The sequence below is a fragment of the Phascolarctos cinereus genome, unplaced genomic scaffold (assembly GCF_003287225.1).
Source record: "Phascolarctos cinereus isolate Bilbo 61053 unplaced genomic scaffold, phaCin_HiC Scaffold_7;HRSCAF=346, whole genome shotgun sequence".
NCBI lineage: Eukaryota > Metazoa > Chordata > Mammalia > Diprotodontia > Phascolarctidae > Phascolarctos > Phascolarctos cinereus.
In genome coordinates this window covers 157,345,237-157,368,795 of record NW_027556180.1, presented here as the reverse complement: position 1 = coordinate 157,368,795, position 23,559 = coordinate 157,345,237, and the positions used below count along the sequence as shown (strand labels likewise).

General features: G+C 34.2%; 1 long non-coding RNA gene across 1 annotated transcript; it reads right to left on the bottom strand.

The window, feature by feature from the left end:
- Positions 1-16,824: 16,824 nt before the first annotated feature.
- Positions 16,825-19,065, bottom strand: LOC110198200 (uncharacterized). The gene is made up of 2 exons (XR_002321686.2): positions 18,897-19,065; positions 16,825-17,095 (listed from the first exon to the last, which is right to left on the bottom strand). It is a non-coding gene; the product is annotated as an uncharacterized LOC110198200 (long non-coding RNA).
- Between the last annotated feature and the right edge of the window lie 4,494 nt (positions 19,066-23,559).

Sequence of the window (23,559 nt, the reverse complement as noted above, 5' to 3'; positions counted from 1 at the left end):
CCTGATAATACCAGGTTCTTAGCTTTTGTGGCCATGCTTGTTTACACACAAAAAAAATTCTTATCAAAATTAGGTATAAACACAAAGGAAAGAGGTTGTTTGGTACAAGAAATAATCAATTAATAAGTGGTTCTCTAATGTCCCTGAAAATTAAAACATTATTTCAGCATACCTATGTTATTATCAGGTTATAATTATTTGGTGGGCTAAGAATACATTGAATATCTATGCCAGAAGTGTCAAACACAGGGTCTGCTGACCTCATGGAGCTTGTATCATTTGCAAATGAGATCAAAGTCAGAGTAAGAAATAATTGGAATCATATATGACAATTAAAAAATAGAAAAGAATGCATTTTAAAACTAATATGAACCTTGCAGGGATACTTACATATTGATCGGTAAGACCATTCCTATTTGAGTACGATACTCCCCAAAGCTTCTTAAACTTTTTTTTTCCACTTGACCCCTTTTCACATTTTGTTCTCATTAGTTGACATTGCATGGCCTAAGGGCATGCACAGTGCAAAGTGGGCATGATTTGTGTTCAGAAACAAGGCTGCAGTGAAGTTGCACAATGAAACATGGACTAGGCTGCCAGAAACACCTTAGATTCATTACATGTCTGATTTTTAACTAATTTTTGGTCATTGGCCTTTCTGAAAGCGGTTATTGTAGCCAAATTTTTCATGAGTCCATGTGGGATCAGGAACCACAGTTTAAGAAGTGCTGGTCTATACTATATAGAATAAATAGCTAGTTGTATGGGATGAGATTACAAAACAAAAGAAGGATATGGCCATTGTCCTTATAGACTTTATATTCCTTTTTACCATTAAGGACAAATATCCTAGACAAGTAAGGAAGTTCTTAAATTACATATCTAATTTATAGTTAACTGGATTTATAAATTAAATCAATAAAACACACCGTGAAATGTATAGGAAAGAAAAAAAATACTTCTAATGAACATCTGGCTAAAACTTTGTCAAACACTAAATGTTAAGGATGTGCATGTGGAAATCATAGTAGCAAAACTTAGTTTATTCTTTAGCTACATCAATACCCACCTAATATTTTTAATAATCCATCTCTTGAATATCATTTATTTTTTAGTATGAATATCAATCTTATTAGGGTGCTAATCTTCCAAAGGCATGTCAAATGTCTGGTCATTGGACAAAGATATCAAATTTAGAATGACATAGTTCAATTAATGTTTCCAGACAATATAAAAGCTATGATTCTTAACACTCTCTCCCTCTTACACTTCCATCAATGCTGCAGAATTGTAAGGTTGCTGCATGGGCTTAAAAACCATTTAAAATTTTTTAAACTTTGTTTCATAGGTTTCCATGTGCAAAGGATGCATAACTACTGATCAACTTATCTATTCATCAGAAGATTGGAGAAGAATACATTAAAACCTGGAAGGAGTGTGACTTCTAGTCTAATACTCTCATTTTACAGATGAAGAAACAGTTCTAGGGTTGTTGAGTAAACTTGTCCAAGTTTCCCTTGTAAATGGAAGAGGGAAGATTTATCCCAGATTCTCTCAATCCAAAGCCAGTGTTTTTATATCTCTGTACTATAATATTTGTTTTAGAAGGAAATAAAATTGATTAATTCAATCTCTAACAGATTGTCTACCACATTCATTTATATATATAAAAAAGATATATTTAATCATACACTCCTCCCCAATTATATTATAAATGTCTTAAAGGAAAGACGTTATCTCTTATATACTTTGAATTTCCTCAGCCTATATCACTGTGACTACCACAGTGTCCACATTCAATAAATGTTTCATAACCTCATCAAAATCATTCATAAGAGCCTAATAGATAGGTACTGTGCTAGTAACTGTGGATTTAAAAAAAATGTGAAAATGAAACATTTACTGCCCTCAGGCAACTTGTTGATAATGTTGATAGCAACTTATAATATTGTGTCTTCTGTCATGATCTTTTCATTTATATGTGCCATTTATTTGTAGGATATAATTATTATTCAGTACTAACATCAGTTATGACATTTATTTTGAGTTGATTCAATCTGTTTGTTTGGTTCAAGGCACTGGTTATCACAAAACCTTAGCACCTAATGAGAGAGACCTCTCTCTCTCTCTCTCTCTCTCTCTCTCTCTCTCTCTCTCTCTCTCTCTCTCTCTATCTCTCTCTCTCTTGATGAGGCAATTGGGGTTAAGTGACTTGCCCAGGGTCACACAGCTAGTAAATGTCAAGTGTCTGAGGTTGGATTTGAACTCAGGTCCTCCTGACTCCAAGGCCAGAGCTCTATCTACTGTGCCACTTAGCTCCCCCCAAGAGAGGATTGTCTTACTAATAGAGCAATAATTACTGAATTATAAATTCTTTATGCAAAGGAACTGGAATTTGGGTTCCTATTGGACACTTTCCAGGACTGTATAGGACATAATCAGTGTTCAATAAATAATTATGATTGAAAAGAGGAATACTACTACTACTATTACTACTACTACTATTGCTGCTACTGCTGCCACTACTATCATATTATAGTTGCATAGTGATTTCAGCTTTGCCACATACTTTCACAAGTCTCCTACTGGTAATGTGCATAACTTGCCGTACCTATACAGGCTTTCTGTCATAATCCTTGCTTTGTTTTTGCCTGTGTATCCCCAATGCTTATTACAGTACCTGGTTCATAGTAGACACTTGATAACTATTTGTTGGATGAAAGAATAATCCTGAATAAGAAGCAAAATCCAGATTCAGGCAAAGAGTAGCCCAAAGCCACTGTTCACTCAAAAGGTGAAAAAAAAATACTAACAACTTCCTGGGTGCCATGGAATGAAGAGGGTACAACAAATGACAATGAAGAAGAAGGAAAGGACAGAAGAACAGTGGGGCTGTTATTTATTGCCATCTATATAATAAGAACATTTAAAATTTGAAAGTTTAAGATGAATTAACCATAATAATGTATTCCCGAAAAAAAAGTCATATAATGGGAGGCTTGCTTTATCCAGAGGCAAAGTGGTGATGCTGTGGTAGGAGTAGATATTTCAGCCACACCACTCTTAACCACTCAGCTCTTTCACATAATTGATCATCTGTAATGACAAAGGAAAATTACCGCTTCAAACATCTGCTCATTTCTGTCTCGTGTGCTAGACACTGTCTAGATTAATTCAAACATATCCTGAGGAAGAAGAGACAATTTCCTAGGGAGGTCTCAGTAAGTCCAAGGTCATTGAAAAAGGGACAAAAAGCAAATACATTTTCCTCCAAACTTTTTTTTCTTCCATTAGAAAAGAAGCCTTTTGTCCTAGTTTTCAAGTGACTGAAAACAGCCTCCCAACCTCCACCCCTCCACCCACACAATTATAAAGCCTCTCACTAATGCTTTTCTAATTCTGATTTGCAAAAACTGGGGTGAAGAGTTCATATCATCATCTTTACAGGCCACAAACAAAATCACTCTGATTCTTGTTCAATATAAGCACAGATAGGAGAAGCATTCTCCCCTACCCTCCCAACCCTACCTACCCTCCCTACTCTCCACAGATCTGTCATTGTTTACCATTAGCCCTGTCATATTCTCATGCTTTGTCATTCTATCCAGCAGGGCATTGGCTGGAATCCTGCTGAATGCTGATTTGCAGACCTGCCTTGTTTCTTTCTCTATAGTGCTTTCAGCTTAATTCATAGGGAAAGTGTGCTCCCTAGCGTTGACAATGCTGCAGAGGCTACAGGATTTCACTATCGGGAAAAAAGAAAGAAATACACTGAAATGCTGATAGCTTTAACACTCTATTTCTGGGTTTCCGTAATTTTCAAATCTGCCTGTCCCCAACGTTACCTGTACTTAAAATTTGCATTTCAATGCAAATTAAAAGGATTTAAATGATTTTTCCCTGCTTCCCTTTTTCTCTCTTCCCAGGTTGCAGAGATTACCTACTCCCTCCAATCTAGTTAGGCGTAGTATCTATCATTGCTTCCTGATTCCCAGACCTATTGACAACTTTTTGGGAAACTTGGAAAATGGATATAGTTATTAAAAATTAGGAAAAGAAATCATGCTTGCTTACATTACCCTCTTGTTTCAGTGTAAAGTCTATTTAAAAGCTATGTTTCTATTTGTTTACATTTAAAATGTAATGTTTGAGTCACAGAAAAAAAAAAGAGCCTTTCAGAATGGATATAGAAGACTTAGAGATAAAAGAACTTGGTTTCAAGCATAGTCCCTAGAATATACTGGCTTTACAACCCTGGTCGTGTCACTTAACCTGTAAGTTTTCCAATTTTCTAAAACAATAAATTTCAAAAGAATTGTTCATCTATTTTGAAGGACATTTACTTATGGACTATTTCCCTTGTGGGTAAAACCAGAGATCAACCTCCCTGCCCCCACACCTCTCTCTCTCTCTCTCTCTCTCTCTCTCTCTCTCTCTCTCTCTCTCTCTCTCTTCTCTCTCTCTCTCTCTCTCTCTCTCTCTCTCTCTCTCTCTCTCTCTCTCTCTCTCTATATATATATATATGTATATATATATATATATATATATATATATACATATATACATATATATATGTATACACACACACACATATAGATGTGGGAGCAGTGAGGTTGATGTTCATATATACACATGCACACACATACATATATACACACATACTTACACACATACACACATATGTATGTATGTACAAATGTATATATTATATATAAATGTATATATACACATATATAAATACACATATACACATGCATACATTTATCTATTTGTATTTATAGATATAAATAGATTTTTTATTAAATAAAAAAGTAAATTTAGTAAAATAAAAAGAAAAACTAAGATGCAAAAAATTTTTTTAAGGAATTAATTAGCTGATGCATTGATTGATCAGCTTATAAAATAATACATAAGTAAACAATTAGCAGGACCATAATTCCAAATAAGAAATTCCTATTCCAAATTTCATATTTGTTCTACAATTGTTTGCTAAGATGTTGACTTTAAATTTGCCAATAGAAGGATGTAACCAGACACCCTCTTCATTTTGACTTTAGGAGGAAGAAATAATTTCAAGTTTAGGTTTTATTAAATCCAAAGTTATCTTAAAAGAGAAAAAGCATGAGAATCAACCAACCCAATTTTATCAACATTTATTTATCTCTCTATTTATTTATTTAGTATTACCTATCAAATAAATATATGAATGAATGAATGAAGGATAAATAAGTAGATAAATAAAGAAAGTACTTCATAGGTTGCTCTCCTCCCTAGGCAACTTATTCAACATCATTATTTTTTTTTAATTCCAATTGTCATTAACAGTAGAGGATCTGACTCTTAGAGACAAAAAGTATTTCCCAAACATTCCCAGGACAAATGTCTTGTATTCATTTCAATTTTAACTATTTTTATATAAAAGGATTTAGAGACTTCTTGATTCTCCAGGCACATAAACATTTTATTTTCTAAACAATAATATGATGACTAGATTCCAGATCTTCCAGCTATCCTTTATTATTTTTAAGGAGCTTCTGTTATTCAAGGAATAAGATAATTTTTGTGGAAAAATTGGAACACTAATAAATAGTTGGTGGAGTTGTGAACTGATCCAACCATTCTGGAGAACTATTTGGAACTATGCCCAAAGGGCTATAAAAATGGGCATACCTTTTGACCCAGCAATTTCACTTCTAGGTCTGTATCTCAAAGATGTCATACAAATGGGAAAATGATCCACACATACAAAAATATTTATAGCGGCTCTTTTTGTGGTGGCCAAGAATTGGAAATTGAGGGGATGCTCATCAGTTGGGGAATGGCTGAACAAGTTGTGGTATATGAATGTAATGGAATACTACTGTGCTATAAGAAATGATGAGCAAGTGCCTCACACAAGACACTCCAAGTCTAGACTCTGGGCATTTTCACTAGCTATTTCCCATATCTGTAATGCTTTCCCTTCTTATATACACCTTATGGCTTCCATTGCTTTTTTTTCTAATCGTAGTTAAAATCTCATCTTCTGCAAGAAGCCTTTCCTGAACCTCCTTAATACTATTGATGAACTCCAGTTTATCCTGTAACATATTATTTGTGCATAATTGTTGTCATTAGAGTGTAAGTTCCTTGAGAGCAAGGCTTTTTTTGATTTTGTATTTGCTTTTCTTTATGTTCCCAGTGCTTCACACAATACCTGACACATAGTAGTCACTTAATAAATGCTTATCCACTTATTATTGTGCTATAAGAAATAATAAAAGGGACAGTTTCAGAAGAACCTGGGAAAACTTGTATGGACTGACACAAAATGATCAGAATCAATAGAACAATTTATTCAATAACAACAATATTGAAACACAAACAATTTTGAAAGACTTAGCAACTCTGATTAGCACAATAACCAACCATGGCTCCAAAGAAACCCTGATGAAATATGCTACCCATCTCTTGGCAGAGTATATACGGGAAATTGGTTTACTTGACCTTATAAGTTCATAACGGGGAATTTTTTTTTATTCCTTTCTCAATGGGGACAGGAAAGAAGAAGGAAGGTGTGTGGAGGGAGATTTTTGTTGATTTAACAAAATAAAATTTAATTACAAGAAAAAAGATAAAAATGGAGTAAAAATACTTACATGACTTCCCAATTCAACACTCTGTTCCCTTCCTCCTATTCAATTCTGTCCCCAGATCATACTTGAACAAAATTCATGCTGATAAAATAGTTGTATGCAATTATTTTTACAATTAAAAAAAAAGAAATGATGAGCAGGTGGACTTCAGAAAAGCCTGGAAAGACATGTATGAACTGATATTGAATAAGGTGAGCAGAACCAGGAGAACATACCCAGTAACAGCCACATTGTATGATGACTAAATTTCATAGATTCATCTCTTTTTAGCAATGCAAAGATCCAAGATAACTCCAAAGTACTCATGATGGAAAATGCTGTTCACATCCAGAAAAGGAGCTTTGGAGTCTGAATGCAGATCAAAGCTTATTATTTGTGCTCTCTCTCTCTTTCTTTTTTTCCTTTCTTTTTTGTTTGTTTCTTCTTTCTTATGGATTCTCTCATTGGTTCTAATTCTTCTTTAGAACACGACTAATGTGAAAATAGGTTCAATATGAATGTATACATAGAACCTATATCAAATTGCATTTTGTCTTTGGGTGGGGGGAGGGGAGAGATGGGGAGAAAATTGCAATACAAAATCTTATGGAAGCAAATGTTGAAAACTAAAAATAAATTAATTTAAAAAAGAATTAGATAGTTTTAAGAAAACAAGAAAGTGGAAATCTCCATAAAGATTGAACAAATACATAGAACTAAACAATTTAATTAAGAAATGTTTAATACCTTTTGAAAAAATGCTATTCTTGTCAAAATCCCCTCAAATTTCTCTAGTAAATTCTCTACAACCAGAGTTGAATTACGAAAGTAAAGGAAAAAAAAACAAAACCAAAAATTGCTGAAGCCAAGAAAGAATAAGTGAATTTTTTCTCTCTTTACAGATTTAAGATTGCAAGAATTTGAATACTTCTTGAATATGAAGAGGAAGAAAGTTTTAACAGGTTTTGAATAGATCCCTAGAGCAGAGTTTAAGAACTTGTCATCTTCGGTTATTATAAGTACAGTTGTGGAGTTTGGGTACTCTAGCTGCTAAGGGTCTAGGTTGTTCTGGGCCTAGTTCTCATGTGGTCTCTTAGACCTCTAGCAGGAGACCATGGAATTCCTAAAATTCAAGATCTTAAAGACAAGTCAAACAGTATTATATGTCTGAAGCTTTGAATTAGTGAGCTCTAGCCTCTGGGCATTTGCTACAAACTATCGTGTTTGCTTGGCAGAGAAACTAAGGTGTGAAATAGCACAAATATATTAAAAACATATTATCGTAAGTATAATTGTGGTTGTTTTTGTTATTCTATTCCTTGAAGGTAGAGATTTGTCTTTTATCCTTGTATCCCCATAGCCACAGGACCAAGCACCGGCACAGAGTTTAAAAGTGATTTTCAAATGAATGAGGTATCCCTTGCGATAAAGACAATTTGAAGAGATGAAGAATCATAGATTCAGATCATTTATAGTTCAGACTCTCCATTTTGAGTCAGAGATGAAATGACTTGTCCGAAGTCACAAAGTTAGTAAGGACAGAGTCAGGATTTGAGTCTTGCACTTTTTACAATGTGCCATGCTGCTTCCCCATTCAAATTTTAGTTTTCTACATGACCTAAGCCCGTACTAAATGATCTCTCAAGTCACCTTGAGAGCAAACTTAATGTGAGAATACCTTTTAGGGAATAACATAATAACTAAGTTTTGTGTTTCTCTGTTCTAACAGAGGAATAGAGAAAATAATATCTGCTGGTGAAATGTGCATCATCTGCCTGGCAAAGAATCCATTCAATGGGAATTCAGTAAGGTAGTTTTTTTTTTAACTTCCTTAATTTTTATTGGTAAATGGTTTCAGTCTTACCCTCCCCCCAAAAAAAACCCCAAAACTTCGTTTTCCCCTGTTCCATAGAAATGAACTTATGTTCCTCCAAATTGTATTTCATCTCATACTAAAAAATGTATGTTTCTACCAGAAGACACAGCTTTCTGCCTTCACCACAAGTCAATCAGTAATACTTTTTAAAAGTCCTATACTCTTGTTCATGAACACACAAAAAAAATATTACAACAGAATGCTACAAAGAATATCTGGAATGATACCCTTTTCCATCAAAACTCTTACATAGTCCTAAATTAAATTTACTCAGATTAACTTCAAAGCTACATTCTTTATAATGACTTTCCTAATCTGCTGGGCTTGTTAGAATAAACTCTATGTTTAATTTTTGTTATTGTATTTCTATAGAATTTTCTGATGATACTCTTGGTTTTCTCATTTCTCTCTGTGTTAAAATTCTGTATCCTCTATTAACTGTGTTACTTTGGTCTTTGAATTTTCAAACTTTTGTATTTCATAATTTTTCTTCAAATTATCAACTGACATATTTATGATTTTTCAAATGTTATCCATTTTTCCTTTCTAGTGATACTCTGGACTTATTATGAAGTGCCTGCATATGTTAAAAAAAATAAACTGTGTTATTGGCCAGACCCCCATTACACTTATTAATTACTCAATTATTGCATAATATCTGAAAAATGAGAGTACTAGTTGTTATATAGAAATCAGTTAGTAACCTTCATGAAACTGACCCATTGTCCTGGAATTTCTAACATCAAAGAAATAGATCATCAGAAAGTGTTGTATATATTATATAGTTTTATGAAATAAGATTACAAAATGTTTAAAGAGAAGGTAAGTATAGGCGGAGATGCTAAAAATTAATAAAAGTCAGGAAATTCTCAAAAAGAAAATTTGAGATAAAATACAATCATTAGCCAATAAGGAATAAATGGGTAGCATCTAAGGAAATGAGGGGGGCTACACAGGAAACTGCTTTCTGATGAGCTCCAATTGAGAAAGAGCCTATTTAACAGACAGAAGCAGTTAACCAAAATAAATACAAATTAGTTGCATATGTTTGTAAGAAATGTTTTAGGAAGTAAAAATTCCCAAATGAGTTGAGACATTTTAAAATATTATTTTAAAAGCAACAGAGATTTTCAAAGCAAACAGAGATGTTCAAAGGAAAAAAATGAGGAAAAATATGTACCCACTAATTGGAAAAGATGGTGGTAGGTTACCAGATTACAGAGAAAAGGTGGGCAATGTGTACGTAGAGTTATCTAGAAGATAGTTCATATTAAGAAGCATTAATCTACCAGGGGTGTTTAAATTGGAAAGGGGGAGATATTATAGCTATTTTCAAGTATTTGAAGAAATACAATATAAAAGGGAAAGTTAACCTACTTTAGAGCACAGAACTTTACCTAGTCTAATTATTCAATGCAATAATATGCTCTCTAGTATTCAGATATTCATATTTGCATTTTACCCAGGGATGGTAAAGTCATGAGACAGTGGGAAAAGTGTGGTTTGGAGACACTAGGTTCAAATTCTGCCTCTGGTCTGTGTTACCTACATGATTTGGGGAAGTCATGATCTCCCTGAGCTTTGGTTTCCTCATCTGTAAAACATGGAGTTTGAATAACATAGCCTTTTAGGTTATTTTTACATTTGCATCTTATCTCACAAGGCAAATTATTCCACATTAGGGTAATCTAAGTGGCAGAAAGTTATTGCTTCTGTTGATCCAAAAATCATCTACTTACAGCTTCTTCCCATATTTGTTTCATGTTGTCTCCCCCCATTAGTTTGCAAGCTCCTTGAGGGCAGGGACTGTCTTTTGCCACTTTTGTATCCTTGGGCATATCACTGTGCCTGGCATATAGTAGAAGCTTAAAACATGTTTACCAATTGATTGAGTAATCATAGCTCTGTAATAGATCCACTGATAAATCCTTATTTTCTATCATTCTCTGAATATTTATTTGATCATTCTCCATTTCAAATGTAGTCCTAATTTTTTTATTTCTTTTCTCTTCCTTCCTTCCTTCCTTCCTTCCTTCCTTCCTTCCTTCCTTCCTTCCTTCCTTCCTTCCTTCCTTCCTTCCTTCCTTCCTTCCTTCCTTCCTTCCTTCCTTCCTTCCTTCCTTCCTTCCTTCCTTCCTTCCTTCCTTCCTTCCTTCCTTCCTTCCTTCCTTCCTTCCTTCTTTTCTTTCTTTCTTCCTTTTCCTCCAAAACAAACTAATTAGAAAGCACTAGTTCTTTTTGTATAATAGAAAAAGTTTAAGCATACCAAGCCAAACTGAACACTAGTCTTACCCCTCCATTATTTGTCCACCTTAGTGAAATAGTACCAATTCGAGGATACACAGGAGATTGTGAGTGTATGTTTTGTTTTGCTTAATTTGGGGAAAATGTGTATAAATAAATAAAAAAAAATGTAGGATATGAAATGAGGAGGAGCATAGCGCGACCATAGATATTTGATAACTGAATTAGAACTTTTTGACTCACAATAATTACTTCATCTGCTATAATTGGGTACAGACTCATTAGCAGTACAGTTTTAATATGTTTCCTTCTCCCATTCAGCTTCATTACTCCATGACTGAGGAGATGATGATGGAATTTTGCATATCAATATTCTATTAGTTTTCACCCTTTCTTTCTTTGGGAAAGACAAAGCAGACCCTGGGAAATCAATAGGTAGTGAAAGCAGAGAAGACCAACACTGTATCTATCTGCTACCAAATCTGTTGTGGCAAGACCATTTCACATTTTTAATGGATTAACATCTAGCTATGCATAATGGACTAGAATGGTGACACAGTGATCCTAATTGGCTATTAAGACTATAGGAAACATTGATTTGACTGTGCCACAGCTGGATATTTTTTGGACATACAGAGACAGCTTAAGATTGATTAGATAGATAGATAGACAGACAGACAGACAGACAGATAGATAGATAGATAGATAGATAGATAGATAGATACATACATACATACATACATACATACATATATATATATATATATATATAAAGAGAGAAAGAGGAGAGAGAGAGAGAGAGAGAGAGAGAGAGAGAGAGAGAGAGAGAGAGACTTTTTCAGGTATATGTAATTCATGAATAGTTTATCATATATGTCTACATAAATGTATACATAGCCTCTAGGCTATTTGAGGTTTTCTATACCTAGTGAGCTTTATGTTAAATCCATCATGCTTTCTGCACACTGAGAACATACTCTGCCAGAATGCACACAATTTCTGCTTGGGTTTTTTAAATCAACTTCTATGAAATTTTATCAAAATGCAAGCCATAAAATAAAGTAAGAAAAGTGAAAAATGGAGATAGAAAAAAGGGACATAATATGTCAATAACTTTATACATATTAAATTAACCATTATCCTCATATTTATTTCCCTCATGCAACTATGTAACTAGAAAATAACATTTTTTTTAAAGTCTGACTTCTTGTGACAATTATCTAAGCAGTTATCTATTGTCTACACCAGTTTACCTCCCTGTGCTCTTTTTTTTTTTTTACCATATTGGGTCTTAATGGGACATAAGATCTACATAAAAAATAATATAGTTATATGCTAAAATAATTGCCAAAAAGGCAGATTTCCATGGAGATAAACCTAACTAAGAAAACGCAGTCTATACTTTGATGCATATGGATATTTCAATGTAAATTTCAATATATGTTCACAAGTAAATCATTTGTTTTACTTCTTCATTCTAAAAGTTATCAATGGTTATAGTAGAATTAATTCACAGAATATAAATATTAGATGGCTATAATCAGAAAGATGTATATAGAAAATACTCTAAGAGGCACAATAGTTCCTTCCGTTGCTGGCATGACTCATGATATGTGTATTTCCAAGTGCTAAGCAGAGAAGATTCTCCTTCCATCATACTCCCACCTTTTTCACCTGTCATTTAAATACATATTCAATAGATGCTACAGTTGGGATAAGTCAAGTGTGTGGTTATTCTTTTTCAAAACTGATGAGACAAGGGGCAGCTAGGTGGTGCAGTGGATAGAGCACCATCCCTGAAGTCAGGAGGGCCTGAGTTCAAATCCGGCCTCAGACCCATAACACTTACTAGCTGTGTGACCCTGGGAAAGTCACTTAACCCCATTGTCTAGCCCAAAAAAAAAAAACTGATGAGACAAAATTTTACTATGGATCTGGAAGATTTTCTCCTTCATATAACTGTTATGTCTATTCAGAAACTATTCCAGTCACACCCTATCTATGTATGGTGCATCTGGGAATAAGCAATTATTTATGATCAAGCTCCAAAAGTGAATTCACATAGAAGTGTTAAGGGTGTTCTATATAGTATACACTCAAGACCACTTTCCTTTTGCAGTAGAGAAAATCAAATATAACAATATTCTGTATTTATGAGTAATATGGAAGTCTATAAGTTAGTAAATATTTCAATGAAGGGTCAATGTACTTATTTTAACTCACATGTCATTGTGCCATTGCTGTATTTGTAAGATACAATTTTCACTTCAATATAATAAATAATGTCCAATTGTCAAATTCTTATGGAGTGTAAAACATACAACTTTAAGCAAAAAACTAAACCTTGCCTTCAAGGAGCTTTCAGTAAAGTATATTTTCTCTATAACTTCTGAGGCCCCCTTCCAATTCTAAACCCCTGATAAAAAGTATATAAGTAGATGTGAGGATAATTGTAAAGGAGAAGTCTAGACAAAATGCTAGAACACCCAAGAACATTAATGCTTACATTGTGCAAATATCGTAGACACACAGTTTGAGCCAATTATTAACTTATTTCTGGAAAAAAATGACCCAAAATGCAAGACATCAGCAAATACTTTTGGTCAACAGTCTGGTGTAATGCAAAGAGCACTGAACTGAGACACCAGGAGTTCAGGCCTGGCTTTGACTATTTGTTAACCATGTGACTCTGGGCAGTTTACTTAGCCTTTATGAGTTTCGATTTGTTTCAAGAATTTGGACTATGAGATTTCTGGGGTCCTTTCCACCTTTAAAAGTTTATGTTAGTCTAAAATTACAATTGCAAATACAATCTAGAAAATGGATAGAATGGAAAACCACCAAACTTATATCTGGTAATTTACTTTGTTTAATCAGGGGACAATTATTGGATGCAGGATTTAAAGTTGAAAATGAAAAGACTTTTTAAATCATGTAGTCAAATCACCTAATTTCACAGGTAAGGAAACTGAGTCCCCTGAGAGGTCCATTGACTTGCCCAAGGTCATACAGCTAGTTAAGTGGCAGAGCCAGGATTTGAAGTTAGATCCTGACTCTGATTGCAATTTTTTTTTTACAGTCTCACATCATTTGGAAGAATTTTAAAAAGAAAAAAATGTGTTCAAACCCTAACTCACTGTTTGTTATGATCTTGAGTAAGTCATTTATCTTTCTGGGCCTGTTTTTTCAATTGTGAAAGAAAGAAGTACTAGATTGTTTCTAAGGTCTCTTAAATGCATACGTATATGATCCTAGGATCTGTTTCTGGGATGTCTCCTTGGTCTAGGACTCAGTAGATCTCATTCTGAGTCCTAGCTGTGCCATAATCCCACAGAATAGAGTCATTTCAACTCCTTGGCTCTCACTTGCATTGCTTCTAAAGAGTGTGGGTTGAATCCTACGGTCTTTTCCAGAAGTAATAGCACTTTATGATTCTAAATGTTCAGAAAGAAGTGAATACAATAAGTTGCTCCTGCAGAATTAGATGTTAGATTAAAAACTGTGATTGACTGATTGATTAGAAAAATACCTGCAGTCTAAAGGATTGGAAGTGATCAGTAAAAATGGGGGAAAAAACTGACTGTCAAAGCCAAATCCCATGAGAGATAGGGCCCAGGGAAATTCAAAACAAATAAAGTGGGGAAAAACAAGGGAAACAAAAGGGGAGCTAAGGAAACCTCATTAATAAGAAAATTCAGTCAACCAGAGCATCCTATTTCCAAACAAACCAGTAAATTTTAGTTTTTATTTCATTATTGAAAAAGATCAAACGATTTGAGATAATAAATGATATTTCAAATTGGGCAAGATTCTAATCATTGGTGTTTAAATAAATCCAAACCATGTGGATTATGTTGTCTTCAGAACATTTTTAGTAAATCTATTTAAGAAGTAACACTCAAAATGCACACATGCAAAGCTATATAAAACAATGTTCCTGAGTATATTTGTGCTCCTGTATTTATAATTCTAAGTGTGTAAATACAGAGGATTAGTCATAAGCATGCCAAATAACAATAATGCTTCTTTGTATTTGTTTTCCACATTACAATTTTCAAAGAGCTTTTCTATATCTCTGTTCTTTTAATCCTCATCACAGTCCTCTGAGATCTAGTGGCAGGTATGATCAGCTCCAATTTTTTTTTTCTGCCATCATCACCAAATCACTTTATTGGGATGAAATACTAGTGTGTTTGGTATAGCTTATGAAAACATAAAATAATCAAAGTATTAATTCACTACCAGAGAGTCAGGAGTGATACCCATGCTTGATAGTTGTGGGGGAAACCAGATTGAAGCCCAGTTGTTGTCACTGTCTCCAAGGGAATGCTTATTAAAAATATAGTGTGCTATAGCAGAATAAGAAGGTGAGAGCAGATATGTTTTGCACAGGTTGATTGCATGGTCTTATGTGTTTTTCATACATTTAACCTGTTCATCCAGTTGTGGGTTATTTTTTAATCATTTGCCCATTTGCTTAATTGCAATGATAACGGATTTTGTTTTTCTCCAAGTTCAGAGAATTCTCCATTGCACTTAACCCACTTTACCTGTGTGTGCCATGTAAGAAAATTTAGCTGCCTCATTGGCTTTTAGATACATCAGTATCAGGACATATTCTTATTCCTCATGGGATTGAAATAGAAAATATTTGGCAAAGTTCTTCAGTGTTACATTTTTCCATTCAAAACAATAAATCATAATCTGATAGATATAAGTGACTTAGAACACTAGGGATCTGTTGTTTATCATTGCCTCTAAGTCCTGATTATATTTCTATCCCTTTTTATGAAGGGGAGGTTATGATGGAGGGAGCCAGTACTGAGGAGGCTGTGGCTGAGAAGGTAGTTATGGCTTACAAATAGCTGCAGTACAGGTGGTATACTGGAAGAGTATTTGGTAGTAGGAGTGAACAGTAGATGTAACAAAAGAAAGCTACAACTAAGAAATGAACATCTGTAGTTTCTAAAGAAGAACTGTTGAAGCAGAAAACCAGGGAGCTAGACATCTCTGCACTTCAGCCTCATTAGCCTGTGAGGGTGGTGGCTTTGCTGATGACCCTTTCTTATTACTTGTGATTTGATGGCTGGCTTTTTTTGTGTAATTCTGAGAATGCAGAAATGACTTACTATGGTTCATCATTACATTTCTCGATTATTATTCAGTCTGTTGGAAATTTCCAGGTTTTGCTGGACTAAAATATGTGACAGACAGGTTATCTCTTTTTAGGCAGCCATTTTGGCCATTATTAAAAAATCAAGGTTTTTTTGGTAGGCCAATGAGGAGGAAGAAAGGAAAGGACAGAAGGAAGGAGGAAGGGAGGAAAGAAGGAAGGAAGGAGGAAGAAGGAAGGAAGGAAGGAAGGAAGGAAGGAAGGAAGGAAGGAAGAAAGGAAGGAAGGTGGAAAGGACTGTTGGAGTAAGAGAGAGAGGAAGACAGGGAGGGAGAAACTGAAGGATGGAGTAAAGGAGGAAGAAGGATGGGAAGAAGGGAGGAAGAAGAGGGAATCAGAGAAGGTGGCAAAGAGGGAGGAAGGGTGGAAGGAAAACAAAGAAAAGGAAAGGAAGGGAAGGGAAGGGAAGGAAAGGAAGGGAGTAGGGAGAGAGAAAAAGAGTAATAACAAAGCATTTGAACAATATTAAAAATAAATTACTCTTTTCTCATTAGGTCAGATTTTAGATAAGACCTATGGTTTCATCCATGCAGGATTTCTTTATGTAAGAACTCTCCACCAATGCAGATTATCCTGTACCACTGAGGGTTAAATGTCTTGCCCAGGGTCAACTAACTGTCAAAGCATTACTTACATTCAAAACTACCTATTTCTGAGGACAGATCTCTGTCTACTGTATACAGTTGTTCTTTTGTTTATATAAATCAATAATGCATTCTAAATAAAAGGCATAACTTTTTCTGGAACTGTGTTATATTTGTTGCATAACTCTGCATCTGTCAGATGATTTTCACTTTAATGTATAATGATGAAAGGATATCTAACCCTGATTGCAAAGACTTAAGCATTTATAGTTTCAGAGTCTGGAAAGCATACTAGGGTAACTAGAGAAAATCCATCATCAGAGTTCAAGAGGAGAGAGTTACAATTCTTCATTCTTTTTTTTTCTTTCTCTGCCTTTCAAAAGACATCAGATAGAAAATAGGGAAATCATGATTAGTAACCTAAAGTTGTTATGGATTATTCATTTCCCTCATAGTGAGTGAAAGGATTAGGATTGCCCTTGCATATTCACTGTATATTCATGTATTAAGTGCCTACTGAGTCTTCACTTTTGTTGTTGGCCCTGAGGATGGATACAGGTGAAGCAGCCATGGCAGTCCTCATTCTTAAAAAATCATAATTCATCTGTGGAGACAAAAAATATCTATAAAATAAGTATGTAAAACAACCAGAGAACTATAGAAACCTAAGAATATGTGGAATAGTCTACAAATAATACATATATTTATAGGAATTATTATTGTCTTGACAGATATGAGCAGACTTCAAGGAGAAGACTCAATTTGATCTCCCAGAATAGAGTTGGCTGAGTACTCCTTTTTTTTTAAAATAAATTTAGTTTCTCTTACTGCTTCTCCTTCATTACAATGTACTTTTAAAACTGATATAATACTCAAACAATGTTCCATTAAAAAAAAATCAAAATCCTGTTATATAGTTCTTCAGAGGAGAGGTGCCATAAAAAGAAAAGAGAGAAAAAGAGCTAATATATATTCCTTTGTTTAACATATTGTAGATTCAATTTGTACTTCCACTTATTCCAAGACCTAATGTTATGTTTTGATGATTATATAAATGTTTGCTGTTATATGACCACATAAACTAAACTATAAGGCACATTAGGTCACGCATTTGCAATTGCTAAGAAAGTGTTCTGTAATGCTTTGGGCATATGTAGATAGACGCAGGTTAGAAAGAGACCAATTCTTTTTAATAAACAGTTGGTGACAATTCTGACCTTACCTCTTAAGCTTAAATCCACTCCTAAACTCCTCTCCCTATTCTCCCTGAAACAGAACAGTCTTTAATTGTGTATTGCTTCAATTCTTCTTTTTCAGACCCTACCCATACTCAAGGGCCGAGTTTCAATGCCATCTCTTCAACGATCTACCCCAAACTGCAGTTCCTTCTTCTTTCTTAGATTTCTTAGATATTTGCATTCTCAGGGGGCAGCTAAGTGGCTCAGTGGATAGAGCACTGGCCCTGAAGTAAGGAGGACCTGAGTTCAAATCCGGCCTCAGACCACACACTTGACACTTACTAGGTGTGTGACCCTGGGCAAGTCACTTAACCCCAACTGCCTAAAAATAAAAAAAAAATAGATATTTGTATTCTCTCCTATGCACTTATCACACTCCATTTTTTATCACTGTTGTTTTCGTTTATGTCTCATATCAGCTATTAGTCATGCATTATTGTTGCTATTTTTTTTTTGATCTTTGAATCTTTCCCTGTCATTACCTACTAGAGGTAAAGCTTTGTACACATAAAGTACTTGATCACTTTTTCTTGTGTTTAATTGATTTTTTTTCAGTGAAAACAATTCAAAGACCTAGACGTGACCTTGTAAGAATAAACATGTTGTAGTGGTAACATCATCTAGCGGTAGAATTTAGTCCAGGAATTTGAAGATGGAAGGAATTCTGACAATATTTCTGGGTCAAATGCTACTTGTAGTCACCTCGCAAAAGTAATTTTAAAAAGCATGAAAAACTTATGAAATGAGTAATGACTTTTGAAAAAGCTTGTTCTATAATATTCTTAGGAGACTTCTCCTATAATAATACTGCACGAAGAAATGGAATAATTTCAAGAGGATCTCTTTTCCTGTCTCTGTTAATGGGTGTAATTTTTATGTATCAAAAGAATATACTGGCTTCAGTTGAGAGTTGATATGTTATAATCATAAAATTGAGATTAATTGTGAAACTTTTTTGTATACAGAAAAGTTCCAATTCAATTCAACAAACTGGAAACATTAAGTCTGCGCTAAAACACAGATATATCATATCCACTTTCATTCATTCTAAATTTTTAATTTTCAGCAAAAGCATTAACAACCTATATGTGGGATTCTGATGTCCTTGACAATATTAATGGTCACTCATAACCCAGAATCATTATATTCAAAATATTTTATTCTCACCACATCTAGTCTAAAAGAGCTCCATGGCTATCATTCCTCACATTGAAATGTAGTTGGTCTCCAATTAGATCTCTTCAAAATGCACGTGATTTTGGAAAAAAAAATAATGAAATACCAGATGTGAAGTATATTTGAGAAATCCCTAAAGAAATGTACAATTTTAATAGCTTGCTTCTCCAAGGACAACAGCCAAACAGACACCTCCTGCTTTTAAAGGTTGAACAGATGGAGGGAGTGTCAAAGTCCTGAAATATGTGAAAGGTCAGAGAGACTGCTGAGTTTTGGCCGTTAAGGCTTCGATGTTTGGTCACAGGGAACATGGAAGAAGCCTACAGCTACACAAATTAGAACTTAACCTTCAGTCCCCCTATGAACATCTTGACTATCTTGCATTTCCACAGCAGGCTTTCCAACTTTATTAAAAAAGAAAAAAAGAAAAAAAATCTTGACATCTGGATATTGCTGCATGAACTTCATTAAAAGGAATCTTACATTATAAGGAAAAAAAACATTAAAATTCTGTCTCCAACAAACATTTAGTGCAATTTGAGGGATGTCAGGAAAACCTTATCTGTGAAAAATTGTCTCTTCAATTGGACCTTCTGAAATTGTAACACTTAAATGGGTTGCTTTTGGGTTAAGGTACTATTCAATCATTAAAATATAAAATCTTCTGGGAAGGGAAACTCATTATCATTATGAGTCATTAACTACATAGAAAAAAATGTTTATTGATCATCTGCAGGTAACTTGGATTAATCATCTTCTGAAATTGGGGCAAATGACTAATAAGGTAAAACTTGTACAAGAATGGAGAAATAGGTGACAACATGGACTTCTTATTTCATGGCGAAGCTGGTAGTCTGTGCCTTGATCAACTAAGAAAAATGACTTCTTAAAGAGCTAAATTTCTACCAGACATCTTTTATCTACAGCTGAAAGAACTGTGAATGCTTCTCCTGAATAATTTTCATTATCTACTAGAATTAGTAAGTTATCCAAAGAGCTTAAACAGCAATTCCTAGTGAAATCAAGAGAGGCTATTATTAAAAGGACGTCTTATTCATCATAAAGCATTTAAACCATATTTTAATGATGCCAGAGTTAGCAAATTCACCATGCCAACACATCTGTTCAAAGTGACACTGACAACTATTGGACTCTGTTACTAGTGAATCATGCTAGCAATTCTTCACCTTCACAGTTGTTTTTTTAGCTTCTCTGAGATTATGATCCAGGCCACTTTTGACTTACAGTTCCCTTCTATCTGTTTTATTCTGTTTATATATTTTTCTAAAAACCAATTTGCTGGTTATGAAAAGTTGTCTTAGAATCTGATTATCTTATTTTGTAGATGAGGAAACAGGCCTAGGAGTCATAAAAATGTATTCTGGTATTGGGTTAGGCTCACTATATTTCTCTCAGTATCATTTCTCTAACTTTCAACAAAGTCCGTATTATGAGCACATAAAATAAAATTGTTTTGTTGCAGACTTGTCAATTACAAAGTTGGCCATGAGAAATATAATCTTGTTGAAATCATTTATCAGGATTTGAATATCCTCTTCTTTCATAAGGTTATGAGGAGTCAGACTAGTATAATCTGTTGGTAAAATAAGGAATATTCATAAAATCTAAGAGTTGGAAGGAATGGCAAAGCTTATGTGGTCTAGGTCATACCTGAATTCTCTCTAAAACATTCTTGAGAAGTGAATATCAGGAATTCAATTGAAGACCTCAGGTCAAAGGTAACTAACCCCCTCATTACTGAGCATACCTTATCTTTGTTTGACTCTAATTATTAGGAAATATTTCTTCACATAAGCCAAAAGCTCTTTCCTCTGAGTCTCACTGATTTTAGCTCTTTCCTCTGGGCAGCAAGAAGAGTATAAGCATTCATTTTTCCACTAGGCCCTGAATAATTTGAAGATGGTTATCATTAAATTTGTATCTGTTTGGTATTAAAACCTATCATAATGTGGCTACTGTGTACTTTCCCTACATTATTCCACTATATGTACTTAATAGTCCAAACTGGCCTACTTACTGTTCCTTATAAACAATATTCCCTCTTCCACAGCTATGTCTTTGCATGTGGAGGCTGACCCACATGCCTGGAATGCATTCCTTCCACATTTCCAAATTTTAGAATCTCTCATTTCAAAGCCTAGTTCAATTGCAACTTTCTAAAATATGACTTTCCTACCCACCTTTGACCCACTATGCATAGCCTAAGTATTTTATATTTACATTTTATATATTTTTATGGAATTATATGTACATATGTTGTTTCCTCTCTAAGGGCAAGGAGAGTTTTGTTTTTTTCCTTGTATCTTCAATGGCTAACAAAAGGACCAGTGCACAGGAAGAACTTAATAAGTGTGTATAATGGGTACAGACATTTTGGTCACTTTATTTGTATAATTCCACATTGTTTTCCAAAATGGTTGTACCATTTCAAATCAATATTTTAGCGTGTTAAATGAATATATTTAATTATTAGACATTCTTCAATATATAAATGGTCAGAGGATATCAACATACATTTATCAAACTAACTGCAAAAATATTTACAACCATGTGAAAAATGCACTAAATCACGAATAATAAGAGAAACAAAATCAAAACAATTCTGAGGTTTTACCTAATACCCTGAAAAATGAAAAGAATGCCTCTTTTCATTAAGATTGCAAGTATATTTTGGTCATTAACCATATTCTGTATATTATTGTGTGTATATATTATTTATGTATATTGTATTTATTATATGTGCATAAATACATAAAAATATGTTCATATGTATATATAAACATGTATATATGTGTGCACGTACACACACATATTGTTTTGTTTTCTTGGTACTGTGTCCTCTGAAATACAATATATTTTTTCTTTTTCCACTACTATCGTTCTTCTGCCATGTTGCTACTCCCTCTGGGATCTGGCTTGGGAGTTATACATGTGTGTCCCCTGTATTTTCAGCTTAAAGTGCTGTTGATTACATCTCCAAGTCACTAGGAAAAGATTTTCTTCCCAGGCCAAGAGCCTATCATTTCTATATCTTAATACATGGTATAAAAATCAAAATCCTGTTCTCTGACATCCTCTTCACGCCTAGCTGTGCATCTCTGATATTTTTCATTTTATTCTAAAGTCACTACCTTCAACTGACAGAGTAATAAAATATGATTGGTGTATTCATTGAGCTTCATTTTCCTGCCCAAATTTCATAAGGATAAAGAAGCTCATTGAAAGAAACTGAGCAAGGGTATCCCTATAATTGTTATCCACTTAATTATTGTTAGAGTGGTTCTGATAATTTATATCTAATAATAAGTCAGATTAGCTTCCACAACCTGAGGAGTGCACACATGATACTGCTCTGGTTCCTCTGTACTTGCGGCAGTATCATTAAGTTGAAAATATTAAATCACAACCCACCTCTATATCTTTAAGTAGTATTTCAGCCTATGTGTTAGGAAAACTTTATGTTCTCAGTTAAGTAGATAGATGTATCTTATGCAGACTATCAGTTTGAGGCAGATGGGTGGTACAATGAATAGAGTGTTGGACCTCAGGAAGACCTGTGCTCAAATATGGCTTTAGACATTCACTGCATGAACTTCACCAAATTGTTTAAGCCTTTAATGTTTCAGCTGACTCGTATGTAAAGTGGAAATAATAGTGCCTACCTCACAAGAATTAAATATTTGCAAGTAAACAAACAAATAAATGAACAAATTAATGTATGATATATGTAAGATTTATTGCAACCTCTAAAGCACTATATAAATGTTAGCTCCCCCTTTCTCTTTCTCTCTCCATATATGTGTGTGTGTGTGTGTGTGTGTGTGTGTGTGTGTGTGTGTGTGTGTGTGTGTATATATATGAGTGTTTATGTATGTATGTGTATATATGCTAGGTAAGATAGATGTATCACATAGATATTTCAGTCAACAGTTACAGATGGTATGAAAATGATTTTATACAGAAGATATAAAAGAAGGACCTCTTGTACTTGCCAAGTTTTATCTGTCCCCTCATAGGTTCAAGGAGTTCTCATAAGAAACAAAAGCGTAATGCAGAGGGTGGGGGGGAATGAATTGATGAGCACCAGCAATTCTACTCAATAAATCAGCTCACAATCTCACTAACATTTTTGTTTTGTTTTACCTTTATTACGTCCTACACTGACACTTTACTGGGACGTTGTCAGACAGCCCTGGGTTCTTGAAAGTTAGGTCTGAAGTATAATTTCTGGAAGGTCTTAGCATTCTCATAAAAAGATTATATCTCTATCATCAAAGGACAAGTGTAATTAAAAGGGAGATAGGTAATCCCAGAGAGCCAGGAACCAGTTCAAGGACATAGTTAGTCACAGCAAACATTCCACTAGGATATGAGTAAATGTTGTCTACTTCAGTTTTTTGTTCAGAGTAGTCCTGATGGCTTGTATCTAATAATGAATCAAATTAGCCTCCTAGAGGTTTAGAAGTTGGAACTAACTCCACAACCCGACTACTTTTAAACTTGGGGCTATGTCATAACATGGAAAAAATAATCATGTTAGGGGTTGAGCTTGTTCTGTTTGGCTTTTTAAGAAAAACTAGGAGCAATGGATGGAAGGTACATGTATATTATATTTAATGTGAGGAAAAACTTC